The sequence below is a fragment of the Parasteatoda tepidariorum genome, chromosome 7 (assembly GCF_982258835.1).
Source record: "Parasteatoda tepidariorum strain Cologne lab strain chromosome 7, Ptep-v5.0, whole genome shotgun sequence".
Classification (NCBI taxonomy): Eukaryota; Metazoa; Arthropoda; class Arachnida; order Araneae; family Theridiidae; genus Parasteatoda; species Parasteatoda tepidariorum.
In genome coordinates this window covers 23,016,409-23,032,281 of record NC_141761.1, presented here as the reverse complement: position 1 = coordinate 23,032,281, position 15,873 = coordinate 23,016,409, and the positions used below count along the sequence as shown (strand labels likewise).

At 28.4% G+C, this 15,873-nt stretch overlaps 1 non-coding gene across 1 annotated transcript; it reads left to right on the top strand.

Annotated features, from left to right (window-relative positions):
• Positions 1-11,899: 11,899 nt before the first annotated feature.
• On the top strand, positions 11,900-11,981 carry TRNAS-GCU (transfer RNA serine (anticodon GCU)). The gene has a single exon. It is a non-coding gene; the product is annotated as a tRNA-Ser (tRNA).
• Positions 11,982-15,873: the final 3,892 nt, after the last annotated feature.

Genomic DNA, 15,873 nt, shown 5'->3' with positions numbered 1-15,873 from the left:
ATTTTATTGCGTTTACATCTTGAAAAAAAACTATCGCTTTTACCTTTATTTCCTTCTAAATTTCTCTTATATTTAACTGATCCTGAAAATCAAAATATGATGATAAAAACTCTGTGTGAATCTGTTTTCTATTTTAAACATTATATTTTTAATGTCTGTCCTGCCATTATTAAGGAATTTATATTTCCAAATTTACGAAGCGAGGGGAATTTATAATTTGCATTAGGAATTTATAATTCCTAAACTGACATTAAATCTCCCAATTTGTTTTTCAATTGAAATATCTATTAAATCTTTTCATCAGAAACAACTGTAGTGGAAACCAACTGCTTTTACGTTCGCATAAATATTTTATTTTTGGAGATCAGGGTTTACCAATAATGTGTCACAGGATTATTCGGTCCTGTGGCCGCATAACACACTTGTTATTAAAAAATTATTAAAGTTCATCTTTGAACCAGTTTGTCATATTTTAAAAAGAGGTTACCATGCAATCTACAGAAATACCCCTCGAGCAATATTGTTTTAGAAAAACCTACAATGAAGACGATTTAATTAAGTTAAACTCATGAGGGGTTATGTACTGATTCTTTACACTATAAAGAGACTGCAATGTCTTTAAAATGAAACTTCTGATTTCTCTTTTCCTCTACAATTATCTTCATTTTAATTTTAGTTTCAGAATATCGAGATCATCATCATTTTTTTTAAAATTATAATTCCTATATAATTATTATAATTCCTGTAACCAAATTAATCCAATTAACATTGAACTAGTACGTTTACAACATTTATTACATTTGAACAGTTGAGTTTAAATAGTTTAGATTGTTTCTCATGATATTTATAGTATTTTAAAATTTCATTTTGCTATAACCTAATTAAAGTATTTATATACTAGATCGATATAATTTGATTACAATTACATTTGGTCCAAAAATTGATTCAGCTTGATTTTTTCCTCGATATTCACTCGTAAAAAAATAAAATGAGAAGTTTTGGAAGAAAGTCGAGGACATTTCAGAACATACGTTCAAATTTTAGACATTTTCTGTCCTCCAAGATTTTGAACGTTACAATTATTGAAAGAATTTGATTATTAAAATTCGTGAGCTTGACTCAAGATTTGATGATGTCTTGTCACCTTATGCAACATTAACTTGCCAAGCACAATCACGAGATTAGACTCAACCATGTGATTTAAATCACATATCTGGACCGAATCTCCTATACCCAATGCAAATACCCAATTCAACAGTCAGGTATTTTAAATATAAGGAATTAGCCTAATTGGTATAGTAATATACAAAATTGTAATATTGTCGCTAATAAGGTTGATCCTTTTTTTTAGCATTTTTTATGCTCTTGGTAGCAACAGTTCAAAAACATATTGGTTGTCTCTCAGAAATTAAACTATTGATTTATTTATGAATATTTTGAAATTTAAAAACTGCTTCATTTTGCTACATTTACCTAAAAAATAAATAATATAGATAAAGCCATAAATATCTCTATATATTAAGTTTTGCTGCATACTACAACGTAACATTTCAGAAATTAGCTAACTTCTTTACTTTAAAGAGAAATCAGACTGTGGTATTTTAGTTAAATCAAGCAAACTTTATTTTTATGAATTTCATTTAAACATAAACACTTAAAATATATTTAAATTTTTTCTTCAACTCTTTATATATAATTCAAAACGTATAACGATACATTTGTATGTTTTTATTATTTATTTATTATTTCTTGCAAAAACAACATCGTAACTTAAATTCTGTATTATAAGACAAATATAATATTGATTTTTAAAAAAATTACTATCATTTTCCTTAGGCTTGGAAAGTTTTCAATAAACATAATTTCAAAATTCACTAATAACAAAAACTCACTCAGAACTCAAACTCTGAATTCAACATCATTTACTTTCAATTTGTTCTTACAAAAGATATTTTAAATAAGTACTTTCTCCTAAATTAATTTTTAAAAATATTTTTTTATTTTCTAACCAAAAATCCTTAATTTTGATCTTATCATATATTTCATATTGATTCCTCGAGATGGCAGCAAATACAATTCACGAACAGTTTCCAAAATTTCTTATACGTTTGCTCTCATTCTTAATAGATGGCAGCACAGGAAAGATATTGCGAAAAGTGTGAAGACAAGAACCATAATTATTCATTTTCAAATGCAAGCACTAATTTTGCTAAGTTTTTGTAAAAAAACAATGTATTAAGATCCTTTTGTAAAAAAAAAGTAACTGTTTAGATTTTTTTCTCTAAAAATGCTTCGCAAATTTATTTAATTGAATATCCTCCTCAAAATTCGAAAAATTACTTAAGGTTAAGTTTTCATTTTTCAAATAAATCCGCAGAATTTTAAAATCAAAGATAAACAGTTTTAAACTTTCATTTAAAAATTTAATTTTGATCATCTGGAAATTTTTCAGATTACTTAACACTGTTCTTAATTTTCAGTGATTCATAAAGCTTATCTTCTTTCATTTTATTATAAGTTAAAAATGATAGTTATAAGATGATTGTAATAGTTAAGGCAGAGTTAATTATTTCATTTTAATAATAGTTACCAATTAAAATTTTAAAAATGTAAGTTACGTGTTAAAAAGTAAAATTAATGGGGAAATGGTGATTTTTTTCGTTTACGGGAGAGGTAAAATAATATCCATACTATTACATCAATGATTCTTAATAAATACTGGTGTATTATGTTAATTGTTGCTGTTTTAATAGTTACCAAATGTACTAATATAGCCACCAAGATACTTACTGTAGGAAATGTGGAAACTTCGCGACCCACTAAAAAGAATAAATACCGTTGAATATAGTTTGATTGTAGTAAATTTTTAATATCATGTACTGGCCGCGAGCAACAGCATCATGCTGAATTAGTTGATCTTTATTTTGATATTAAGAACTTCTAAAGGCATGCATAGTAAATAAGTGTTATCCTTGTTTTGTACAATCATTTTTTATATCTCTATCATCTCTTAGTAAGGCATTATATTCTATCTTTGTTATTAGTAATGTTATTGTTTCATGTTATTACATCTATTTTATTTTATAACCAAAATTCAAAATTATTTTATAACCAAAACTACCAAAATTCAACTCCGTAGCCTTGATATTTTGAGCTTACTCCAGAAGACAAGGGAACTCTTGGACCAAGTATTATAAGAAATTTGCTTTCGTGGAGTACTTTTTTTGTTTGAACTAACCCGCATTTGCTTTACAAATATAAATTACTGTGGTTAGGGAGAGCCGGGTGTGGAATTCGTATCTACCTGCCATTTCAGGGATTTGAACCCGAAGCACTTCATTTGGAAGCAAACGTTATATCTCCTGATCCGTGGTGGCTCAGGGGATACGACATATATATTAATGAAAACTGCAGTCCCATTCTGAAGTTTGCGATTTTAAATAAAATAGCTGATGACATTAGAACTATATCATTTAGCCGGTTTCCTGTCATTCTTACAATCGTAACAAAATGGCTCTTTTAAAATGCTTAATCTAAATAAAATTAGAGCACAATCATGTTTTAAAATGCTTAATGTTTAACATTTCGTATCTGAATGAAAAAAAAGAAAGAATTCAGTGCACAGTATAATATTCTTTTTACTTTATATTATGTCCAGGAAATTATTAATACGACGATAAGTAAAGTTTTAACTTTATTTTTAGTTTTATATTTGCGACCAATTGTATGGTATCCTTTGCCACAAATTTTCTTACAGAATTTAGAAGGTAAACGTGAAATTACATAGTATAAAACAAAAATTTAAAAAACAAATCGAATAAGGGAGAAATGTAAAATGGACACATCATTATTACTTTCTTTAAAAAAAGTTAAATAAAAAAAATTTTATTTTATAAAGTCTTGTTATTTTCTAATCAAACACCATCTTTCTCGCATAAAAAAAAACTTTTTTTTTAAAGTACCTTTACCTTTTTCAGTTGAAATACCTTTTATTTGAAGTACCTTTATTAAGAAGTACCTTTTATTTGAAATACCTTTCTTAAGAAATACCTTTTTATTTTCATAAATTTGTTATTTTTTACTAAGTTTCTAAGTAAGTTGTTTTTTTTTAAAAAAAGTAAGATATGAAGTTTTTTTTTCAAACAATAATGAAAAAAGCAAATTTGATACGAAAAATGCAAAGAAAGTAAATTTTCATTGGTACTAACCAGTTTCGGGGGACTGTAAAAATAATTTTACCGCAGTACCTTCGTTTATATATTAAGTATCTGTTACCACAATATCAGTAGTACTTATAATAATCACAACTAATTAAGCATCACTGGCGTGAATAATAGCTTGGCGACTTTTTTGCGGTACTCCAAAAGGGAATAGTATCTTTTCATTATAAAGTTTAAAGATTTTTACAAAAGTTTTGTGGATAGAATTTGTGTATTATACATAATTGAATTATAAAACTGTATTATGCCAAGTGCTCTTTTTAGTGCTCTTTTTATTTAGTGCTCTTTTTATTTTCTTTTTAGAGTTTATTTTTCCTGCGTTTATGCAATTATTCAAAATCATACGAATGCAATATTTCTTCTCTAAGGAGTGAAAACACTCTTTATTAAGTTTAGTTTTTTAGATAGTTTTTTAGATAGGAAAAAATTGGAGTTGTATTAAGTTATGCAACTTCAAGTTAAAGTAATTAAAATAGTTTAATAATGAAGTTATGTGGCTACTTTTAATGTCAAGCAAAAGTGGACGATATCGATGTTCGTCCCCTAGTGTATAAGTTTTTGCTTAATTTGAGGCAGCTAAATTATCTATCTTATTTTACCTTATTGAATAAATAAATCCGAAAACATCTTTTTCTCAATCACTATGTATATTTGAGAAAAATGCTAGAGAAATTCCCAATTAGCCTGGTGCATGAAAAATGTGCCCGGATTTTTTAATTGGCTTGTGCGACATCTGTAATGAGCAGTGAAATAATGAGTTTTACGCAGCACATCATATTTGAAATTTCTAAGTGCAATTCTGGGCATTTCATGATATTTAAAATTTACCACTATCAAGCTACTTTCTCCAGTACTTATATCTTCGAGAAGCCGTAAAAAGCTACTTCATCAGTAAAAAATGTGCAGTGTTGATGCAGTTGTAATAGGTATTAAGTTTATTTACAAAATACTTTGAAGTATAAGAGTATATTTGTTACATATTAAAACTACATCAATTTCCATAATGCCAGCAGAGTCAACTACCAAAATTAAGCATCATTGGTGTCTAGATTTGGTTCCTAGGTGGCGCACAAGGTGTATTTAATAAATCTGCATGTACATCCCTGCTGGCAACCATTTTTATGTACTTTTGAAAGAGTTACATCACAAAAGATATTTTCACGCTACGTAAGTACTTTTTTTGGTATTAGAATATTATATTGTAACAAAGTAGTTTTGTTTAAACAAATGAAAATTATTAACCGAATATGTAAGTGGACACCTTAATTAACATTTCCAAAAAAAAAAATTAGTTTTGTTAATTAACTAGCAATGTTTTTAACAAATGAAGCTGAAATGGCGTCTTATATAATAAGTAAAGGGACGATTGTTACAGCTGAAAATAAATAATCTTATGTTTACAAACCATTACTTAACTCTTTAAGAACCACCAATAGTTTCCTATATCATTTATATTATGTTGCATGTGCATTATTTTATTTGTCACCTTTAACAGCATAAATTAAAATTTTTAATCCCTTAAAGCTAAAAGTTTAACCCTTTAGGTCTCTGCTCATTATTACTTTTACTCCTAAAATATCACTACTATTTTGATCAATAAAAAAATATATCACAACTATGATAATATGTATAATTAATTATGTTTCAGTTGAATTTATGAACTGTTACAATTGACCCCGTAAGTGGGGACAATTGTAACAAATGCACGACTGTCAAAAATTGTTAATAACTAATATAATAACATTTAAAATAAGGTATATATTTTTTTTCTAGTAGAGGATAGTCTACTTTACTCGTCTGTCAATTAATACTAATAATATATTGGACTTTTTGTTAGTTAAAAATAATTAAGTAAAAAATGTTACAATTGACCCCACTCTCCCCTACCATTTCTCCACTAATTCTTCCTTTTAGTAGGTAGCTTATTATTTTACAATAATTAGTAACTATTTCCAAAATTAATTATGATGGGCATCAATAATAATGTTGGCATTCCTCAACGAATTAGTACCATTTCTCTATTAACTTTGAATTTCTGTACAAATTTTATTTCTTATATTTCAATTACCGTTAATTTTAAGTTATTTAGTTTTACAATAGCACGTTTTAAAAGCATATTTGTAAAAAATAAATGAATAAGTGGTTTCAGATAACCTTAGGAATGCTAATTTCGTCATGTAGTCCACCCGTACTTCACCGATCACGTTGATCATTGTGTTATATTTAACCTCTATTATAGTTGTTATATTATACCTCTATGTTATACTTAAAATATTTTACAAAATTGAATCGCTTATATTTTAAACCTTTTGCTATAAACCAATGAGAAAATTCCATTTTTTGAAATGTCTCTAGAAAAAAAATATCATTAAAAAATTTAAAATTGGGTTTCGTCATTTGTTTACGATTAAACTTACTTAAATGTCGTATTTTTAGAGCTTACGGCTTACCCGCAAACCGGTACACAGACACACAGACTCAAATTCTTTATTTTATAATATATATATAGATGTATTTCTTACATTAAATTATCATTTCTTTCACATTTTATTTCTAATTCAAGTAACAAATGAATTTTTAAGAATTGATTTTGAAAATTGCACATTGAATTAAATTTTACGAGTAATAAATTTATTTTACGGTTGAATTTTCGAACAATATTTTTTAATAATAACAATATTTTTTTTTATAATTTAATTTTCAAATAATAACTTGAAATAAAAATAGTATTTTTAAAGTATCTTTGAATTGGAGAAACATTGAAATTTTCTGATTTCTATTTGCTTTTAAAGCATATATTATTATTGTGATATCGGGTCACCCAGCTACAATTTGAAATTTGTACACTTTCCCTCTTTAGAGCAAGCACCATTGAAATTCTTAGCCTGCCAGTCACCTTGCACCTGTTTGTTGACATCTTTGATCGACACGTGTGAGTTGTCAGTTTTTCGGTTTTAGTTGTAACTTGCTTCTTCTGTGGCGTTTTCAAAAGTAAAAATCTGGTTGCAATTTTAGGTCAGGCGAAAATAGGCCTATTTAAAACCAAAATTTAAAAACAAAATTAAGTTGAAGTATAAATAACAAGACGTCCCCGCTAAGAGGACATTCACACATCAACCGAGGACAAAATGACAGAATAAAATAATTCAAATTTTCTTAATTCCCTCACCCACCCCAGTCCGGAGATTTCATGATGATTGTTCGTGATTACCAGCTGTCCCTACGCTGAGAGTCTTTATGAAAGTTTAAAACAAGTATTTTTAAGGCGAATCTACTTTTTAAGAAGTTCAAGATGCTTCAACTTTTGCTAATAATGCTGTTCAGTGGAGTTTTCAAAGAAAGGATTCATTATTCATTCTTATTAGCCTTAAAGACATCATAATGTTCCAGTACTACTTTGCATGAGTGCTTGATCACCAACGGATTTGCTGCTATGATAAAATAAAAATGTGCTCTCTTCTCTAAATCTCCAGCCTCTTAATTGCATTCAAGTTGTATTATTTTTCAGTTTCTAATAATGAGTAAGATTTTTTTTTCGTATCCATGATTATTCCATTTCCAATGTGCTTACCTCAAGAACATGGACCATTCCATTATGATTTTTACCAGTCTTTAGAACAAAACCGAGTTTCTCTATTTTGCAGGAATCAAAGGACTATTTTTTCTAAAATTCAAAATATTGTAATTGTGTAGAAATATCTTTAGCATATATATTATACCAATATAAATGTTTGGACTCTTCCCACTTTCTACGTTATTTATGACACTTTAAATATGAAATATTTAATTTATGACATCCACAACGGCATCCATAACAATAAATATTAATTAATAACAACAATAATATTCTAATTTAATTGTGGCACAATTATATAGAAATATTTATTTCGATTTTGTTTTGAAACAGCATTCAAAAGTTTTCTTGTATCTTATAATTGAAACTGCGTCTTATTATTATTTAGATTATTAATATTTAGATTATTATTAATTGTACTTTATTAATATTCAAATAATTGGCTCAGTTGCTGTACAATATTAGAATTTACATTCTAAAATTACGTTTGTATAAACTGTAGCAGTCTGTCCATCAAATTAACCGTAAAATTTACGTTTAGGAACATTTCTTTACCTTTTCGATCTTGAAACCGTTTTCAATCGGTATGGTTAAAAAACCTTGAATACAAAATTATTCGTTCTTGTAACCATTTACGACTAGCAATGTTTCAAACCAGTATAAATTAAGTTAAACTAGGTATTCAGCAAGGATTTTCACTGGGTAATGGACATTGGAGCTAAGTTGTTGTCGAATTAATTGTGTAATATAGCTTCATTAGTTTATCTGGTGGTTATATTATATTGTGAGCGATGGGAACCACTAAATTTTTTGTGTTAAGAAGCTCTGTGCTGCCATCTGTTCGTGGTTGGGAGTTTCGTATTCCAATAGTCCAGGGTCACCAATTAAAAGAGTGCAAGGCAATAGAAACTCTTCATGAGTTGAATAAAATTGAAGAAAAAGTGTGGCGTAAACGATAGAATTCGAACGTCCGTTCAAGCTGACGAGAGGTCAACAGATTAGCCTTCTTGCTGTAGTATGCACCAACCTGCAAAGCATTAAGTGATTTCATAATATGAGCCTAGTTGGGGCAGATTATATTCTGATTGTATTAAGCAAAAATGGTTCATAAACAATTTTTCTCACTGTTAAAAGTATGAATGCTCTCTTTTTTATAGTAATTCGACTTTTTTCGGTTGAATATAGTAAAAAAAGTTATTTAATCACATTTCCGAAAAATTCTAACACAGCAAATTTTTAATGCATAAAAAGATGCTTTTTTTATGCATTTTTCATGCATTTTTGTACTCATACCTGTTTATGCGTTTGGTATTGGAGTGAAGCACTGCTTTTATGTACTGTTTTATTCGCCAAATTCAATAAAATCAAAGTATAAATCGATCAAATTAAAAGTTTCAAAGTTAAAAGAGTTTAGATATAAAAATGTAAAGTGTTGTTAAAGTATGCCATTAAAGCAGAGAAGGTGCGATTGTTCTTGTTTTTTATCATCTATGGCCAAGAATTGCTATCTATGGCCAAGAATTCGACTTCTGTCACACCCATACGTCTCACCCGTTTATGAGGTGAGCCCATTCATACATTCATTCATTCATCCACAGATCGTAATTTTGACCAGAATCAGAGAACGATCAATCTCCAATTCAGTACCCCCAGAGGTTCTGATTTGTTATGGGAACATGGAGGACTTTGAGACTTGAGAGATTTAACGCGCATCAGTCACCATTTACTACACGGGGAGTCTTCGGCCGGCAGGGATCGAACCCACGACCTCTTGGACATGGGCCCAGTGCCCTCCCAACCAGGCTATTCCGGTCCAAAAATGTAAAGTTAGAATTATATATTTAATGCTGAAACTTTCATAACATAACACTAACATAAATTATCAATCTATTTACTTTAACCTTAATCTCATTTGGTTCAGCATAAGAAGCACATAGGACATATTACCTCATTGTCTAGGTGAGTATTTCAGATGCATACATAGATAGAATCAAAACCCTTTTAAGTTATGAGCAATAAGTCCTATCGATTTCATTTTGATGCTATTTTAATTGACATTGAAATAATGAGTAGGAAACCATACCTTACTTGTCTAGATAGGAATGTTCATGTTTTCCCTCTTTTGTCGCATCTCAACTTTAGTAAATTCAAGATGACGGCCTAAAGCTCATCGGGGGAAAAGAGACAAAGTTCAGTCATATTATACCCAAGCCACAATTTTTAAAACAATTTCCATTTCCCCTAATTATTTCTGCAAATAACCGCTGAGGAGCTGGTATATATTTGCATGTAAAAACCAAAATAAGGAATAACAATAATAATAAAAGAATAAAATTATTTTGCCATTTTTAGTTTGCTTCGATTTAAAAAGAAAACAAAACCAATCATTTATATAAGAAAATATTTTTAAAATAACAGAATATATGTCGGTTGAACTGACTCAAACGGTGTTTCATGTATTTATTTTAGACGGCAATATACCTAAAATACACAATAACTTTAAAGGAAACAAAGCGTCCATAAAGAAGTTTATTTAACAGTGTTCTTATTTCAGAAGATAAGCAATTTTTCTAGAATAAATACACCATATGCCAGCCATGAGATCAACAAGTACACGAAAAACTCACATCAATTTTAAGGAAGCAATTTTCTTTTCTTTAACCCAATGGCCTCCTAATAGATCGTTTCAACACAAGTGTTTTCTTTAGTACAAGTCATAAAATAGCACTATAACAGGAAGCATAAAAGTTCTTTAATCTTTTTGCCGTCAGCTTTCTACTTTTGGCATCCTTTCTGACAATAAGAAGTCAAAATATAAAGAATTTTCGATTATTTGTTTGAGATACACCATAACAAAGGTAACAAATATACTAAAGTGGTAACCTTATAAAATAAAGTTTAATAAATCCATTATAGAAATGCGCTATTTTGAAATAAACTAACATTATAAAACATTTTAAGACCTTAAAGTTGGAAAATTTTTAATCTGAGAATTTTTCCTGAACGAAAATTCATTCCAGAAATGTTTGAAATGTCCTACACCGAGTTTTTATAATTTAAATTTTCACTAAATAATTTAAATATGAAGCTATTACTCAAAAGGTACTGATGTTATGCTCGAAAATATTGCTGCACTGTAAAAAAAAATCTCAAAACGTTTTTGAATATATGGACCGTTTATTAAGTGCGTGTAGTTTCCAAAAACGTTTCTTAATATTTCGGAAACCTCCTTCTGTAATATTCGGAAACATTTCGCAGTAATTTAGAAATATTTTTAATCATTCTTTGCAGTTTCATAATCTTTTTTTCTTTAATATTTTGAAGCGTTTCTTAATAATTCGGAAACCTCTTGGGGGGAGTAAATTTCAAGCAATATCACCTGTTATCTATCAAAAAGTTATCTGAAAACAGAATCTAGTTAATATGTTTTACATACTAGTGAATTGGAATTTAATAGTAGTAGTGGTAGATACGCTAAACTCTGGAACTGAATCGGCCTCAATGCGATTCAGTTTCCTACTTTTGAAAATAAAAGAAATGTTTCTCAATTGATCAGAAACATGATATTCAATGAAGTTCTCTTAAAATCTTCGTAAACATTTTTGTCGAGTCAAAATCAGTTTCTTAATCAAGCTGCTCGTCAAATGCTGCTTATTTTCAATGTTTTGTCTGAAATATTGAAATAAAATGAGGAAAGTTGTGTAATGACTTTTTATAATGTATTGCAATATTTCCGAAATTGTTATAAAGAAATAAATATAAAAGTTACGCTGAAGAAATTGGAGAAAGTAAGAAATAAAAAGGGCAATTCTTTAAAACATATGTGAAATTCGTAAATATTTTTATTAATTTCATGAATAATCCTTTAAGAATAAATTTACTTTTGTCTTCTCTTTCCTTGTTGGAGTTCTTCGTAATAAACGTAATTCGCTATTTAGAAAAAAATCCTTTTATTTCTATATTTCATTTAAAAATTCACCTTGATATAAATCAAAAAATAGGGCAAATTCAATAAAACGATATTTATTCTTATTTTTCATTTATACATCTAACTTCTATTTTGAGCCATCATATAAATTTTGAGAAAGGTAAAAATGAATAAAGTGACGAGGTAGCCGAGAGGTTAAGGCGATGGACTGCTAATCCATTCAGCTCTGCCCGCGTGGGTTCGAATCCCATCCTCGTCAGCTTAGGTTTTTAATTTGACGCCCGGTGGCTGAGTGGAAGCGCTCCCGTGCCACAGGTCCTGGGTTCGATCCTCGGGCCGGGCAAGGTTGACTCACCCCTTCAGTGGGTCGATCAATGAGTACCAAGCATGCTTGGGAACTAAACACTGGGGGTTCCGTGTTCGGCTGACCATCTAACCGAAACATCTGCTCCTGCACCCCAGACTCCAAGGTTAACAAAACTGAGATGAGCACAGTAGGCCTCGGCCCTTCATGGGCTGTCGCGCCGCTGAGTTTAGTTTAGTTTAAAAATGAATAAAATGATAAATTCCTTAAATTGGGAACTGTAAAAAATCCTTTTGTTTCAAAGCAAGAAACTCAAACAATTTCAACAAAACAATTTTTTTTATTTGTACACAATATTTATGCATCATTATAACATCTAATGTTGAGAATACATAATAATAAGAAAAAAAACGAAAACCTAGTGGACAAAACAATTCAGGTAAAATTACCGCACTGTAGGGTAATGACGTTTCTGGTATAAAAAAATAATTCCGGTAATAAGAACTAAAATATACAGTATTTTAACCATTCATTTGGTAATTATTCCGTTCATATAATAGCGGTTTATCGGTCATTTTAGTTTTCAAAATTATAGTTCTTATTACCACACATTTAGTAAGAAATATGAAACTGAAAAGTAAATTTACGCAAATAAATAATTTGTATGGCATGCTCTAAAATATCATTAAAATGTTACCAAATTTTACCACATTTATCAAATTTTATCACGTATTATGAAACCATATTTTATTGTTAATTTTAACAAAATCATAACCGAAGCAACTCGGTGAAAGTTACCGAGCTTTTTGGTGCTCCCATAGAGACAGAAATACAGTAAATTTTACCAAATTCTGTTAGTTTTGAGTATACTTTTTTCTGAGTGTTAAAAAACCTGTGATTAATTATAAATAATGAATTTTTCATGTAAAAAACAGCTGTTAAGAAATTTTAAAAAATTTGAGATGGGACGAAAAATAAAAAAATTTAGTGAGGATTTTTTTTAACATTTTAGAAACGATAAAAGTTGCTTTTTCCTTAAATTAGGTACGCATGTATAAGGAAAAGTAATTTTCTTTTTTTAGTTATTTGCAATAAAAGAAGTAGATGGGTAATTTTTTAAATATGATATAGTGCTTAGAGTATATTACAGGTAGTGGATATGCATGTTAAAGGTATTCTGGATCGAACTTTTGAAATCAATGAGGAAGCTTTTAGAATTAGTCAATGGAATTACCTTTTAATAGCTTTTCTACACTTTTTATTATTGTTGAAGGAACATTTTGCATTATTTGCACAGTAACAATCAATAATAGCAACTCAGTTCAAATTAGCACCTCCAATAATCCAAGGAATAAAAGAATACCCAATTTTCTGAGATTTGGAAGTGTACAGTTTGTAAACACTAAGATGCAAGATATTCATCATAATAATATTTTGAAGTGTACATTTTTCGAAATTTTGAGATAAAAGATGTTCTCAATAATAATAAAAATGAGAGATATTTATCGTAACTCCTCAAAGGTTGAGTAGATATAAAATCTATTTTTTCTACAACTATTGTTTCTTTCGATTGAAACTATTCATAAATACTATCTATAAGTGATGACACACTGTTAACGAACAAATATATATGTAAAATGTACAATATGAGACATTTGGTTTTAAAACTACTTCATTCTCAAAGTTTTACGAAAAAGGAAAAAAGATTATTTTTCGTCCAGTTATTTCAATTTATTGGCACTGTTAAACAGATTTAATACATCAAAGTTATATTTCAGCTTTAAAATCCCTTTAGTTTCAACTTTAATTTTAAAAGTATATTGTATTTAATACCACTAATTGATACTACTTTATTTTGATAAAATCAGATTTTTCAGATTCATAAAGTCATTTCAGATTCATAAGTAGAATGGTAACTCTCTTCATTTGTGGTAAAGTAAAGAATTTCCACAGCAGTCCATTGAGGATCCGTAGGGCATGAAGTTCAAGGCTCCTCAAATTTGCCATCAATGGTACGATTGGGGCAATATGGTCAGCACTGCCCACAATGCCGCCCTTATTTTTTCGACAAGCTCATACCTATCGATTTGAAGCTGGGTGGGTTTCAAACCGTCAATGAGGTTCGAACCCAATCCTTCAAAATGACAACTCAGTATCTTTCCACTAAGCCATCCGGCTCTTTACTTGTAGCAAACTGCGCTTTCAAAAACAACAGAAAAAAGTATTTATTAAGTAATCCAAAAAAAATTTTAATTTTTAAAAAGAAACTTTTCTTCAAGTATCCACGTCAATATTACCTTTAAATATTTTTAAAATATCAAAAATTTTCAGATATTGAAATAAAAGAAAGGTTTTTGGTTAAAATAACTATTTGGGTAAAAAAAATACTTTTAAGGAAATCCGATAAATGATTACAAAGAATACATAGTTTTGAAGAAAGCTGAAAATGTTAGTTTCGAACATGTAAATAAAGCTATTTTTAAAACCAAACGTCTTGTATGATAAACATGCATAATTTAAAACTACAGAAATTTTTCAGTGAAAGACACTTCGGTGTGATGTCGTAGGTTTTATTTTCCTAAATTTCTAGATCTTAAAAAACTGCTTGAGTTTAGGTGAAATTTAACAATTATAATAGTAAAATACATATAAATAGCTAATTAACGATATTACTCGATAAAGTCATTTCATACATTTAAATATATATTTTATCTACAATAAAGAAATTATATATACAAATCTCAGAAAACGCTAAGAAAGGTGTATTAAAAAGTTTGGTCGATAACTTTATACATGATTATCATGGAGATGATTTTTATAAAAGAAATGAATGGAAAGCCAAATGTTAATCATATTTCTATTTTGTTAATCATATTTCTACAGCGAAAAATTTAAAAAAAAAGTAAAAAGAAATTAAGTTTGATAAATTTATCCTAAAAACGTAAATAATATGATCTATTAAGAAGTAATAAACAAATATTTTACTTCATAATACATACCAAGAAACAATAACTTTGTAAAGTAAGACTTTTCAATCAAACTATTTAATAAGAAGTCATTAATTTAAAAAAATATTTGTTTCTACAAGCAGTTGAGTTAGCAATTCCTTAAAGGAATAAAAACTTAAAGTACCACATTACATTACGATTTTAAAATTTTACTGATTGCATATTAATTTCAAAAAAAATTAATGATGCTTGTTGTTAAATGCAATAATATTAATGAATGTAATGTTTTGATTTGGAATGCAAAATAAATCTTTCTGAAAGCAATTAATCAGTATTTAACAAAATCACGTTGACTTTCATGACAATACCAACAAATATATGGTGGTGCTTTTTTTTACAATTTCATTATTCATAAATGCATTCGGTGACAAGAGAAATATTTCATTAAATAAAGTTAGTTATTGTGAAACATTGTAAATAATTCAACAAAATAATGTTCACAATCCTATGCACATTTGCGTTAGAATTTATCCTAGTTATAACTATCTTTACTAAATACCCTGATACTACTAAGTTTTATAAAATAAGATTTTAAAAAAATCAAGTTTGCTGCACATACATGTTTTTTTTTTCTTAATTTCAATACATTAAATAATAAAACTTTAATTGTGAGATATTGCAACGCAAAATGTTTAAATGCACAAAAAATTAAAAATAATTTGCCTACATGAAAGAAAGAATTCTAGTAAAATTAGCGTTCTGTATGATAATGACATATCTGGTAAAGAGAAATAAAGAAAACCAAAATATACGGTTTTCAAACTATAAATTTTGGTAATTTTCCTGTTAATATGATAAATATATACCGGAAATTCTAGTTTTTAAAATTATGGTTCTTA